This window comes from Atta colombica, unplaced genomic scaffold, assembly GCF_001594045.1.
Source record: "Atta colombica isolate Treedump-2 unplaced genomic scaffold, Acol1.0 scaffold25, whole genome shotgun sequence".
NCBI lineage: Eukaryota > Metazoa > Arthropoda > Insecta > Hymenoptera > Formicidae > Atta > Atta colombica.
Window position 1 is genome coordinate 242,550 of NW_017259348.1, and position 15,218 is coordinate 257,767.

General features: G+C 31.0%; 1 pseudogene; it reads right to left on the reverse strand.

Moving 5' to 3' along the window:
* Positions 1–13,282: 13,282 nt before the first annotated feature.
* The window catches only part of LOC108688937, a 5,882-nt pseudogene continuing 3,946 nt past the window's right edge, over positions 13,283–15,218 (reverse strand).

Sequence of the window (15,218 nt, forward strand, 5' to 3'; positions counted from 1 at the left end):
CTACTTCCTCATTTTTCTTAAATTTGAGCATATTATCATATAAATATATGTATATTTGAATGTTATTTGCTATTTAACATTTTATTTGACTGTATATATTTTAAGTTATGTTTAAACAATAGCATGGCATTTTGCTAATGGTGGTCCTTTATGCGTATTGATTACTCACGGTTTCTTTTTTGAGATTTTTATTTTAAAATAATTATTTCTTGAATTAATTATAATTCTAATATTAATCTATAATTTACGTTACTATAAATTTTTATAGGCTGCTGATATACAGAGCTGATATACAGCTAGCTATTTATATACAGAGTGTTTGGAAAATAATGATAAATGATGATCTTTCGCATAAGGACAGAATGGACTAAACTGAGAAGAAAAGTACTCTACCATTTTGCAATTTTCGTAATAGTTAACAAGATATTAATTGCTAAAAATTGACGAGAGAGAAAAATTGGCCTTCAATAATTTTTATTTAAATACTATCAATTTTATAGAAAAACTGTAAAAGACAAAACTTATTTATTTTCTTCTCATAGAACTCTACGAATTTTTTCAGAATTTTTTATCAACTTTTTAGTTCTGCATTTTCTCATTTTTAACAATGTATTGGAAAATATGATATTAAAAAATTCTGAAAATATTCTAAAAAATTTTCAGAAAAAATGCTCTATGAAAAGAAAATTAACAATTGTTGTTTCTTGCAATTTTTTTTGTAAAGTTGATAGTATTTGAATAAAAAATTATTAAAGACTAATTTTTGACAATTTTTAGCAATTATCTTGTTAATTATTGCGAAAATTGCAAAATGATAGATTTTTTCTTCTCAGTTTAATTCATTCTGCCTCTATGCGAAAGGTTTATCATTATTTTCCAAATATTTTGTATACAAAAAGTTATACGTTATACATGAGTACGTATATACATTTGTATACATGCATATATTCTGCAATACGCTCTACTTTTTTGTTAATTTTTTATAATTAAATTTTTATAATCAAATTACTGTTTTCTAAACAACAAAATTAAAACAAACTTTTTAAGACTATTTTTATGAAAGGATTATCATCCATGTTTCTCTTCGATTCGCCATTATGCGATGTTGTCACATTTTTATTAATAGTATCCTAAGTAATAAATATTTCGTAATTTTGAGTCTACAATCGATTCAACAATATTTTATTGAATGTAATTGTCAAGTTTTAAACTTAAATATTCATTATTAACCAGTAAAGCAAGTTATCATGTAAAATGTAACTGGAGTCTTCATCACCTTCTCCTCTACTAAATATTATTAATAAGTTAAAACACATTTTTTTTAAATAACGTTTTAAACATTTGTTTTAAATTGTTTTTTAAAAAAAGCATGTTTAATTTAATCTGATATTAAAAAAAAAAAGTTTTAAACAAAACAATTCTGGAGGTAAGTCGGCGCGCAGTCGAGTAGAAAAGATCGGTCGATTCGTATTTGATCTCGTGCGTTAAATTTGCTAAATTTACATTTTATCAGCAATAAATTGACGTGGAAACCTGATTTTTTAAATCTGGGATAGTTCGATGAGATATAAACAAATAGCTTAACCAAATGTTTCGTAAAGTAATTGTAACCATGAAATTTTTAGTTTTTTTATTTCTTGAATTTTTATTTTTTCGGTTTATTATTAAAAAAAATCACGTTTGAGTGTGGAGTACATGTCTGATTAACAAATTTACGTCATATCTGCAATTAAATTCACAAAAACAATTTTGTACTAATAATTCCATACATTTAATTGTCCAATTGGACATTTTTTATAGCATATTAAATAAAGAAATATAGCTAATATAACTTAAATTTGTTAATCAGTTATGCGTTTCATACTCGAACGTGATTTTTTAGTAATAAATAAATCGAAAAAATAAAAATTCAAAAAAAAATTTCTAAACTAAAAATTTCATGGTTACAATTCGAGATTTTTTAACAGTAAATTCAATTCTTTTTTGATAAATTGATGCCAGACGGAACTCTTAATTTTAAAAACTAGAGCCAGTGATTTTTTGAAAAAAAAATCTTATCTCGGCTCTTAATAATCGGAGGAGTTTTTTTTAAATTCGTAGAAAAATGTCAGATTTCGAGTGCTTCATATGGCTATTTGATATTAACGAAATTATTTCCATTTTTTATACGGAAAAAGGTATCCACTTTTTAAAGTCGTTTTACAATAGTTTAACTGCAAAAAATCATTTTGTTATTAAGTGATAGTGCAATTCTTGAAGAAGAAAAATCACCTCTGTAAATGACTACTCAAAGATGAAGAAATTAAGTTTTTCGCAGACAGATTTTTAGTGAACAAATGGCTTTTTGCAAAAACTAATGAATATTTCAGTCTTGTTCAAGGCTAGATTCGTCGATTACGAGGGCTTCATTTTACGAGAATTTCAAAGCGTTATATTTAAATCTCAATGAACAGAGAGCGAATGAAAAAAAGGCTCTTTTTGGTTTTTAATTTTTTTTCTACTAAACTAATAGATCGATTTTAATGTTTTACGTCTCATTTTGTAGTTTCGAATATCTACATTTTTTTATACCAATTTTTTTTTTCATACAATCAATATCTTTCGTTTTATAAATGAAAAACGTGCTTTTTGCAACTATTCGATTTTTTTTCGCATATTTTCTTCACAAGTCTCGAGTTTCGAACATACACATTTCTTTTCTGATGGCTTTTCGAGACTTTCGTAAAAAGAAAGAATGCTGGTTTATAATTTTTTTCCGGCAAAATTCTGCTTCTATTGAATTATTCTTGCTATTCGAATTTATGAAGGAGAGATATACTAATGTGCATGAAAAATCGTAAACAATTAAATATCTTGTAAATTGTTGCGTTTTATCATAATTTATACTATTTTGGATTAAGAAGATGGGTATACTATTTTTATAATTTATTAAAACTTATATGTTATTTAGAATTCCCCTCGCCTCTTATTGATGTTAGGCTGAGATTGCCGAGAAAGCATTTTTGATCGTTTGAAACAAATGATTAGTGTGAGAAAGAGCTCGTTATCTCGTTCACTTTCGGCGCGCCGTTCGGCGAGCACGCGGACATAGGCTCGTACTTAAGGTTGCGATCTCATGATACGGAAATGGCATAATGCGAAATTGGCGAAGCGCTTGTGATTGGTCGTGGCTTCATTCCGTTCTGCTAAAATGTGTTTTCCTATATTCCATGAAGCGGAATTTCCAGAATGTGCAATTAGTGTTGATTAATCACGAGTCTTTCCATAGATCAGTTTCCATTAGATTAGATCCATCGGAAGCGTTTGTCATTGGCTTGCATTGATTGCGCATCTGCAAGTGTACATCTGTAAGTATATTATATATATTATATGTACGACATTCGTGTTCTGACCTTATTAATCTCCATATGTATCTGGAGACTTAATTAATTACTTTCAGGGTTATATTAAAATTCCATTATCACGGAGAGATTTACTTGGTTGTGTTCCCTTGTGAGATAAGTTTTCTCAGCAAGATATTGTAAATGTAAAACGTATTTTGCGATATATCAAAGGAATTCTAGATCACAGAATTCTATTTAAAAAAACAAAAAACTCGATTAATCACATCGATGAATTGCTTTGTTATGTAGACTTAGATTATGAGAGTGATATAGAATCGTGGATCATGTTATCTATTATTCAAATGGAGTTCCAAATAAGCTGGAGTTCCAAAAGATAATGTATAGTTGCTCTGTCGAGTACTGAAGCAGAGTTTATTGCGACAGATTGTGTAAAAGAATTATTGTATTGTTTGTTTCTTTCATTTAGAGTTTAAAAAAAATTTGTTATAATTTAACAGCTTGAAGAATGTAAGAATATTTTTCTGAGAAAATATCTTAATATAAGTATCAATCAACGAATAAGGGAGAGTGTTAAGGTAATCGTTGTCAATTCCCACATGTCATGAATGTCATGATAATGCGCGAAAATTGAGACTTGATATTTGATGTGCGTTACGAATTTGTCGCTATAGCGTATTTTATCATAGAGCATCCACTATAGATCAAGCTATGTCTTTTCATTTCCACTCTAGATTTAAAAGGCTACAGAGTTTATATAATAGAAGAAATTTATTAAACACGTTATATAAAAAATTCTCGAAATAGTATCCATCATTTATTAACAACAATGCGCAAAAATGCTTGTATACAGTCGAGCTGGAAATAATTTTTGTGCACAAATGAACTGAATGAATGTCGACAAAAATAACGTAGGCAAATGATGCTGTAGGCAATCAATTTGTAGGCAAACGGGGTCCTCCCTTTTATTCGACGTTTTGGAAATGTTCTTAAGACATAGGGTTCTCTTCTGGATGTTTTTAGAATGTCCGTTGAAGATCTATGCTGCATGAATATTATTAATGATTTTTATGAAAAATCGTGTCGAGCTTTTCTTCGTACGATTATTTTTCCATTCGATGTCGAATTTGTACTTCCTTTCCTCGTCGTTAAATATTAATCTAAAACCCTGCGAAAATGGCATTTGCTTCGCAAAATGTCCGCTCTCCCAGGTATTTTTCGGTTCCGACAATTTCTTGGGAACGTATTGTCATTGAATCGATCGATGGCACCAGAGTGGATGGTCGCTCATCGCTCTGGCTGAAAGCTCTTCTTGGCGGGATATCGGGAATCTTTCGGGTGCCCTCAACTCTGCTCCTCTTGCCCAGGTGATGTCACTAACGAGTCTCTTTCTGTAAAATCTATTTCTACGTAGCCAACTTGGGAATCGCGTGGTTTTATGCTCACATCCGAATTCCCTTTGTTTTCCTTATCCATTTCCAGTCTTTTAATAGCCATGCTTCCGCTTGATTCGTCTTGAATGTTATCAGTTCCGACTGCTGGGACGTACGAGACTCTCCTCGGGCTATCTTCTCATCGTAATCATCCGAATAAATATGCATCCTTCACGGCTGCGAAAAAATGGTTGGAATAACCATAATTTAACTATAATTTATAATTATTTTTGGAACAACTATAAATTTATAATTGTTTTGATCATATGAATTATAGTAACACTAAATTATGATTATAACGACCATAATATGTATTCATTCAACTACATTGTATAGTTATCTTACACATAAATCGTATTTATATATTGTAAATTATACTATAAAATGTTGTAACAAACATAATTAAAAGTACGTAGAATCATATTACTATTACTATTAGAATCTATTACTACTAAGATTTGGAAATTGGTAGCAAAGTTAGATGGTTGATACGAAATCGTGACAAATATAACCAAATTATTAATTGTTTTAAACGAAATAATTTGGTAATTGTGACTAAACAATCCCTTTTATGTAATAAAAAAATGTATACGGTTATATCTTAACGAAAAAAATAATTTTTTTGTTATTATTACTTCTTATTTTTCCATTTCAATTCATTATTTACTGTTTTACATATCCTATATTCTATCTTATTAACTGCAATTAATTATTAAAAAAACGCATCGCATTGTCGGTACGATTTGAATCTACGATCTCTAGAACAATAGCCTAATACATTTACGCTGAACCAATTGCACGTTTGTGATCGAGACATTGCCAACATTATTTATAGTTCCTACTGTAATCTTAAATCTTAATTTCAAGCTTCTGTTGCCTATTTAACATTATTAATATTTGAGGAGATTACATGGAAACAAAATAATATGCTGATATTTATTAATATAGTTAGGAAATGATAATGATACAGCGATTGTCTTCAGTGTCGAGAGATCGTCCGACTGTGGCAGGCGTGTTTCGTCTCGCTGCGATCTGAGTGTTGCGTATTTTATTTTTGAGCATGTATGACTCTTGATATAATTCTTATTTCTGTAGTTTTTTTTAAGGAAAATGTTAAATTATTATTTATATAAATTTGGTCAAATATACTATTGCTACACGGAAAAAAATATTTGGTTGAATTAACTGGAATCGTGGTGGAAAATGAACGATCCAGAATTCTAATTAAGTTTACTAGATTTAATTTAGATTGATAGAAAGTTAGATTCTGGTTATTTCAAATAGAATTCTGGTAAATTGGGAATTAGTTATTACAACTAGAATTCTGGTAGATTTTGAAATTGGTTATTTCAATCAGAATTCTGATTTAACCAAAATCTAGTAAACTTAATTAGATTTCTAGATCGTTTATTTGCCACCACAATTTCAATTAATTCAAACAAATCTATTTTTTTTGTGTGTAGTATTGCCAAACATTTAATGCAAATAATTATTTTTACAATTATTTTCTTTTTAATTTTTATAATACGTATAGTAATGTTACGTCCAAACTCCGCATGGAGCTGAGGGAGTAAACGTAATAGGAACCGAATTATTACACCGATTTGGTCGTGTCCAGGGTCCGAATCGCAAAGGAACCGTGGGGAAAGATGCAAATCGGGAGGCACTTTGTTTTGTCCTGTGGCTCCTAACGAGCCGGGGGGTCGAACAGAGGACGAAGTAAAAACCTCAATTCGTGCTCTGCTAAACGAACATGATTAGACATACCTTTTAATTTAAAGGATCCAAACTGTGCCGAGAAAGCGCACTTTAACGCCAGATGTGCCGGTGCGTTCGTATGCCCTGGCTTTCGGTCATGGAACTTAATCCAAATAATCGGGAAGAGGAAAAGTGCAACCGCGGGAGAGCTTACAATAAATACAAGGAAAGGTTTGTACAAATTAACAAACGAGGATTTAATTTAACAGTACTATCGAAATAATATTTGATGATTTTCCTTAGGTATAAAAATACAATTCTTTATTCTGTAATGTATTTGCGTATAGATTTATGTTATGTGAGTGCGTGTGAGTGTATTTTCTGACAGAAAGGAGGAGGGAGACGGAATAAAAAAAAGGAGAAAGATCAAAGGAGGAAGGTAATCGGGGAAAGGGGGGCGAGAGAGGGAACAGAAAAGGGATAGTCGGCTTCTTCGATTCGGATGGCATCAGAGATAGGTATGAAAACATCGTGAAAAATTAATTCGTCAATATTATGGAAAATAAAGGGAATGGGATCGGGAGAAGTATAATCATTAATGATAAGATTGGTGTTGGTAGGCGGAATCGGATAGGAGGGTAATTCACATAAAGGCGAAGGTGTGAGGAGAAAATGGGGGAGAAGTTATCTGGAAGAAGATTAATTGCAAAGTCCTCAAGAACGTGCGGAGAAGAACAGTATGAGATTTCAAATTCTGAAGTGAGTGATAGCAATTCCGGGGTGATTTCTGGTTTGCTCAGCCGGGTATTCTTCACATGTACCAATGTTAGGCGAGCGGACACGGGTTACCGATCAGTGAGGATAACCCGTGTGCGACGGTGGCGGGGAAAAATATTATCACGAGAACGCACAATATTTCTCCCTTTTTAATTTTCTATTACGAAGAAAGGTAAAGAACAATGAAATATGACAAGAAGCGAGACAGAATGAGAAAGATGAAGGGGAAGGGATGAAATGGAGATTTACCATTGGTTGAAGAAGCTCGATAAGAAGGTAGAATAGGGCTTTGACGGCCCTAGGGTTCTAATGATTCGTAGCTGGAGGTTGCGACTAGGTGTCCGAGCTCGATGTCTTTCTCCAATACTACTCTAAATCTGTTAATTTAGATAACAAATGCGCGAATTGAATAAAGTTTTTCTAATTCTGAATAGTCAAGTGTTGGAAAAAGGAAAATCAGAACTTCGGATCGCTACGTCCGTCTCCCAGAGAGAAATCGAAAAAGCATTGAATCCCGCAGAACCGAGCTTTTTGTAGTAATCTTCCTCGATTAACAGCGCATTGATTGCTGGATAGGTTTAGTTAATTAGGTGGTGGAATTCTTGCTTTCTAATTGGAAGAGTGGAAGAGGACATTGAATCGGAATCTGTAGCGTGTGAAAGTGTTATCCTTAATTTTATCTTAAAATCTTAAAATTTATGAGAAAACCGCGCGTGCAGTGCGTCGAAGAAGCGCACGTGCGTCGATACGGGATCACTAAATTCCACTCCCTAAACATTGCGTGTCGTGTCTAGGATCACGGACTCGTGAAAATTGCGACTTGACCCTTAAAGTATCTTGGCGCCGGTCTTACACTTCCAATGACATATTTATTATTACTTTAGCCACAGTATCCGAGGGGCACAAACTTGGTGTTTTTTTGATCCCGCCCCTTATGCACATGTACCAATTTCTAATTTATCTTGGAGCGACATTTACGAGGAGATACTCGTTTTAACAGACTCTTCGTTTTAATTTTTAGTGTAGGAAAAGAAAATTTTTAGTCTTCTCTAGTGCTTCTGTAATGCTCAACTTGTGTGTTATTCGCAATTTTTTATTTCAACAAATTCCAGATTTCCACGATAGAAAAGAGTCGTGGGAGTTCGCTGGATGTAAGAGTAAATTTGATCAATTAAATTTGTAGTTAGAAGTACAGTCAAATGTGCTATTAATATAGCCCACACTATTTGAAAAATGATTGCTTTCCCATTTTTTAAAATATATTTTTTATATATTGTTACCACATGTAAATAGTAAGCAAATGTTGAAAAAATGGTTATATATTCATTATAATTATGATTGCAATTATCACATAAAAATGATTATTTTATTTAGCCTACGTATTTTCATACTTTACTATATTAATATTGAAATTATCACAAATTAGTACAATTTTTGTACGGGTTGATAGAACTATACATATAAGGTTATTGTTACTAACATTATGGCAATAATAATTATAAAAATAATGCTCCTAACCTTAAGTATTTTACCATGCAATTATATCACAAATACGATATACTTTTCTTTCAGTGTGCTCTTGCTAATCCAAGTGTTCTCCCGAGAAGTCCCTGCCATTCATTCTTCTCTTAAAATCGTATAAAGGATCCTCTACATAGAAGTCATAGATGGTCATGGAGTTTTAAGTCATAGGAAACTGATCAATTCTAATCGAGTATTCTCCTTATATTTAATTGATTGATTTCCTACGACTTAAAACTCCATAATCATTTACGATTTCTATGTAGAGGATCTTTAAGTTACGCATATGTTCACTAAGTTTATTTGCTCATTCATCAGTGTCAACATAACTCAAGGAGCGTTCTTTCGCTCGCTTATAAGTATCGACAAAGCTCAAGGAGCGATCTCTGCCAATATCTAACTCATCTGTAATCAAATATTCAATATTATTAAAATAGTCTGCATAAATAGAGTGTCTGTAAGAATGTTTTACATACCTTGTCTTTGTAAATGTCCTTTCTCGTTCTTCACTGAGGAGAACTTTCTAAGGAGTTGCTATTTGGAAGTCCATTGTGATCTGCGTCCTTGCTAAAATTATAAGTAGGAAATTTTTCGTTTTAATTTAAAACTAAATTTAAAAAATTATAACTAAAAAAAAATTGTAACGTAAAAATAATTGAGCTATGTTTATCTTTAATTCGAAGTAAAATGAATGATTGATGTGAACACTCGCAAATTAAGTTGAACACAGCCCGAATATTAGACTAATCACAACGCGCGACATCGGCCAAGCGAGATTAGATTATCCGATATTGTCTCATAATAATATAAATTGTTTATACTTTATTATATTTGTTAAATGATGATATTTTTATTATATCTATATAATTTCGTTATTAGTTTAGCTGGTTGTAATTGAAATACAAAATGAATAACACAGTTACCAATTGAAGTAGTGCAGGTAACGTAGAAGATTCATAATCCAGAGGTCCCATTAAGATGCGTTTTTTAATATCAATTTAAAGTAGTTAATTTTAAGTATAATTATTATAAATGTCTTAGGAAAATTTATAACCCCCTTAAAGATGAACGTTTCTTTTTTCGAATATTAAACTATGTCAGCTCCAATCCATTTCATAAAGTTATCATGTCTTTGCTCGTATTCGCGGCCGTTTTTCTCGCAATGCATGGCTCAAACGAATCAATTGTAGCCGATACCGATCGTCCGTAATGGAATCGTCAGGTTTCAGCAGCTCATAGTAACAAGACCCTTTTGGTTCTATCAGATACAGAGCATGATATTCGAACCATGAATGTTTGGATGTTGATGTTGAGGTCGATGGTAACGATTGACCGGGCTTAGTGTAGTATTTTTTCTTCTTGGGGTTGTCGTAGAATATCCACTTCTCATTTCCAGTCACAATCCGATGCAAAAAAATCTTTTCTGTTGTCTGAATGAGCTGTTCGCAAGTGAAAAATCGCTTTTCAACGTCTCTCGGTTTCAGTTCATAAGACAACCAATTTCCTTGTTTTTGAATCATTCTCATGGCTCTCAATCGTACAGAAACGGCTTGTTGAGTTATCCCCAATGATTCTGCAAGCTCCTCTTGCGTTTGACTCTGTGTTTGATCTTTTTCGAGTAATGCCTCTAATTCTTTGTCTTCGAATTTTTTTGGCTGTCCAGAACGAGGCTTGTCTTCAACGCTGAAATCTCCATCCTTGAAACGTCGAAACCATTCCCTACATGATTTATCAGTTGGAGCAGTGTCATAAACTTCGACAAGCATTTCGATGGGCTTCAGCCGTACTTTTCTTCTAATTAAAGCAGAAAATCAAAACCTCCCGCAAATGCTTGGTTAACACAAAATTCGACACAACATTTCAAACACAGTAAAAATCAAGGTTTTTGTATGAAACTCAAAGCGATATAAACTGAATATTATTAGATGTTTAATCTTTCTGAAACCGTAAAAATCAGCTGTCACTATGAACTATTCACAACAGCTGGAGCCACCTTTAGGGAAACGAACCGATCTAATTTGTACTCCCAATAGATTGAGAAACTGCATTTCGCATTCAGAATATTGAATTGAGCAGTATTTACGTTTCACAGAAATTATTGAATTTAACTAATAATTGATTAATAATTGAATTAAAAAATTATACTTTCTATTCATAATTCTGAATTGAGTAATATTTACGATGCATAGAAAACGCTAATATTATTTTTAAATTGAAAGGCATAGAGGTATGCTCCATGCAATTCCGATAAATGAAAAATGCATTCAGAATTGAAAAGGATTTATTTTAACATTCATGAATCCGTATTTCTGAAACTCTGAATCCATTTTAATCCAATTCATTCTCATTTGGAATGCTCTTTTGCCATTTATCTTTCCAGAATCTCTTGGTCGCTGATTGTTGCCCGAAGTACGTTCTTTAGTAATGGCATCCACTTTGAAGTGTCCAATTTGCTGGTGACGCTGATTTTTGTGTCGACGTTCCTTCACTCGACGCTCCATATTCCTAACAAATGAGAATGGATTGAAATGAATTGAAGTAGATTCAGATTTTCAGAAATATTGATTCACAAATGTTAAAATGAATGCTTTTCAATCATGAATGCATTTTTATTCATTTATAGGAATTACATAGAGTATATCTCTATGCCTATCAATCTAAAAATAATATTAGCTTTTTCTGTGTATTGTGAATACTGTTCAATTCAAAATTTTGAATAGCAGTTTTTCAATCCAATTGTATCCAATTGAATCTAATTGAATCCAATTGAATCCAAAAAAAAGTATTCGCTATTTAAAATACATTCAGATAGAAAAAAATTTCAATCCATTTTAATCCATTCGTTTGTTGGATTTCTTCGGGCAATCCACGTCCATGCTGCGGTTACGCTAACTTCGTCGAGATAATCTTCATAATTGCCCGTTGTCCACCGAGCCTTTCCTAAAGTTTGAGCGAACGCATTCATTCTTCGAGAGATATTGCTCGCGCTTGGGATAATATGCTTTTAAATGCTTTTAAAGTTTTAAATAATATTTTAAAACTAATATTTTTTGTGACTTTGAGTGACAGGGAATTTAACTGTTTCACTCGTAAAGAGAATAAAACTTTTCAACATTTCATATAATATATCTTTTAATTATGTCTTTATGTCTCTTTTATAGCTTGTATATTTTATATTTATAATTCTGATTGTAATATATGAATTTTTTATGTATGTTACCTATTTTTTATAATAATATTACGAGCCAAAATCAAGTTTTACATATTTAATCCATGTCGAAAATGGAAAATTATATAAAATATCTAATAAGGGAATCATATGAAGTGTTAAATTCTGATTTTAATGAAACTTTGTATACCCCAGATAGCCAAGAGATTTAGCATATGGAATAAATTGATGCACTGCATGTATTGTTTTCAACTTATTGAATTTGCTGTCATTGAAAATGTGAACTGAGTTAGCATCAAGAGGAGGCAAATAAATTTCATGAGTTTAAGAAATTGTAAGAGTATATATTGAGAAATAAACTCGTCGTTAATAGCAAACTGACGACACGCCATGCACGTATGATGACAACTTGCCAGCAATTTTTTGAATTCTAAGGAAGACTTTACGTGACATCAGAACAATAGACAGTTTGGAAACATTTTTAGTTTGGTGAAATTGAATGTGGAATAAGTGACAACAAAATAGCAACAGATTGCCCTTGTTGGCTGTCTGGAACATCACTTATTATATAGCCCATATAGCACAACAGCGCTTGTAAAGCGCTAAAAAGCGATTATATGCTTTTTTTTGATGCTTTGTAAGTGCTGCTATTTGGGAGTTAAAACGTGGGTTTTAGCTTTTTTTATTATATTTTTAAAATTATTTGATATATCAAAAAATATGTTTTATGTAAAAGTACAATAAAATTATCTCTATTCATTTTACATCAATAATATTTTAATAAACTAAAATTTATTTTATAAAATTTTTTTTAATTAAAACAATTTTTTTATTTTTCAAAAACAATATTGACGGAGATGATAAGATATAACGGGAAAAACTGAAAACCGTTTTACCACATAAGAGGTGATTTCATCCTTTCAAACCATTTTTCCATTGCAATAGACATTTTCTAAATTAATAATTTATATAACCTATATGTATACAAAGTTTTATTAAAATTAGAATTTATCACTTCATGTGATTTCCTTATAAGGGCAAATGTGAGATTATTAAGATCTCTCATTATAACAAAAAAATTTAAATAATTAAGTTAATTAATTTCTTTATTGTATAAAGGAGGATAAGAAATGGAGGAAAGAAGGAATATAAACCATTTAATAAACTCCTAATAATAATTTTTTATTGAATAATTCAATTTTTTCGATAATTGAATATTATAAAATACACGCAATGTATTATCGATAATTTTAATATTTCTGCTAATAAATACAAAGATAAAATAAAGAGAGTTGAGATTTTTATTTCAACTGAATAAAGATATGTGTTATCGCATTATATAAATATAAAGGCAACATTCATACTACTGTAGATTGCAAAATCGAACTTCATTCAACAAGATCAGCGTTGATAAGGAAGCACTTGTCAGAGTTACCTAAGTAAGATGGAGCTTCGCGTAATCCGATATGTGGAGGATTCCATGCTCCGCGGATGTGACATGCAAGTTGGCGCATGCGCGTGGATTAATTTTAGAATTATGTAGCTCGGCTATTTGAGTGCTGCATGCGGCCGCGGGATCGCCACTAGTTTTTAGCTTTCCAAACCAGAATTCATTTCCTGCAAAAACAACATTGTCTTGAAGAGAAAGATGTTGATAAAGATATCTCATAAGTAAATCTCAGAGAACGTCGGACACTGATTTTTCTCAAACTTTTATAATTATTTCTTAATTATTTCTCAAAAAGTATGAAAAAAATCTGTCATTAATTAAAAAATTTTATTAAAAGAAATTCTTTTGTATTTGATATTGTTTGTAAAGCAGTATTTTTTCTTAAGAATAAATTTATACTCAATTTTTTAAAGCTCGACACACATATAGAAAACCAAAATAATAATTAATAGTAAAAAAACGGTTCCACTGGCAAAAAATATATACTGCTTTAAACATGTGTAAAATCGGATATTTATAAAAAAAAAATTTTTTTTAATGAAAGACTCAATTTAAACTAAAACAGATTTCTTCATTTTTGACAAAAATAGCTATAAAAACTTTGAAAAAATCGGCGTCTGACATCACCTGAAGTTTATATTAGTATAATTGACATTAAATAAACGAATACTTATTTTTAGATAAATAAATAAATATTGGAATAAATAATTTAAACCTGGTAACGTATTTCCATCGCTAGCATAAGTTACAATGAAGAGTTTACTACTCCGAGTCTTCGGCTCGGAATAGTCTGTTATGTGGTTCTCTCAAAGCAAAATGTATTTTTATAACTAAAAATAATCATTGTGATGTATAAAAGTTGTAAGCATATTTATATTTATCCGTTTATTAAATACTAACTACCCAGATAATCGCCGTTTCCCGCACTACCGCATTTCTGTTGCCGGAAATAAGCAAACATAACATCAGAAACGTATTTGAGCTTCTTGTTCATTTTTTTTATGGTGATCTCGAATGTTTTCAGGAAGTAGACTTCCTGATCTTCAATTATTTTCCAGACACCTGACCAATAATTATTAATTAATAAATAATAATTATTAATTAATAAATAAAGAGAACAATATGAAAAATAATTTTAATAAAATTTGTTGTATATAATATTTAAGTTTTTAGTTTTATACTTATAACTTAACATTATAACAGTTAATTTTAATCTCATACGCTTTAATAATAAAAGCTTCATACTAACCGAGACCAAAACCAACCACGTGTAAGAAAGCGGTGCTATTTTGCTTCTCAGCGTGGCTGTTTGCTTCGAGCAGTATTATCTCTATAAAGCAGGGTTCTCATATAATTTTTGATATCGAAGATTAATTGTTTGCCCAATGATATATACCGCCTGTTCTCTTTCGAAACATATTTCATATGTTTCATCGTAGAATGGGTGATAATCCTCGCCATAAAATTTGGTCCATAAAACACGCATCCCGCATTTTTTTTCAAATGTGCCATCTATCGCGGATCCGTATCTATTTCACATAGATTGATTCTTTCAAAAAAGTTTTATTTGTATACTGCAAAAGAACTAGAGAGTGTACATTACAATGTAATTTAATTCAGTTATTAATCTATTATTATCTTACCACAAATACAAATTGCATATGCAATAAATTTTGATAGAAACGATGCATGGACACATCTTATTAATTAAAATCTTTATTATTAGCAAGAGAAAGAATTAAAAAAATAATTAACTATAGATATTATTGAAACATTGATGTTTCCATATGCGATACAATGTTTCTTCTCGGATATATATATATATATAT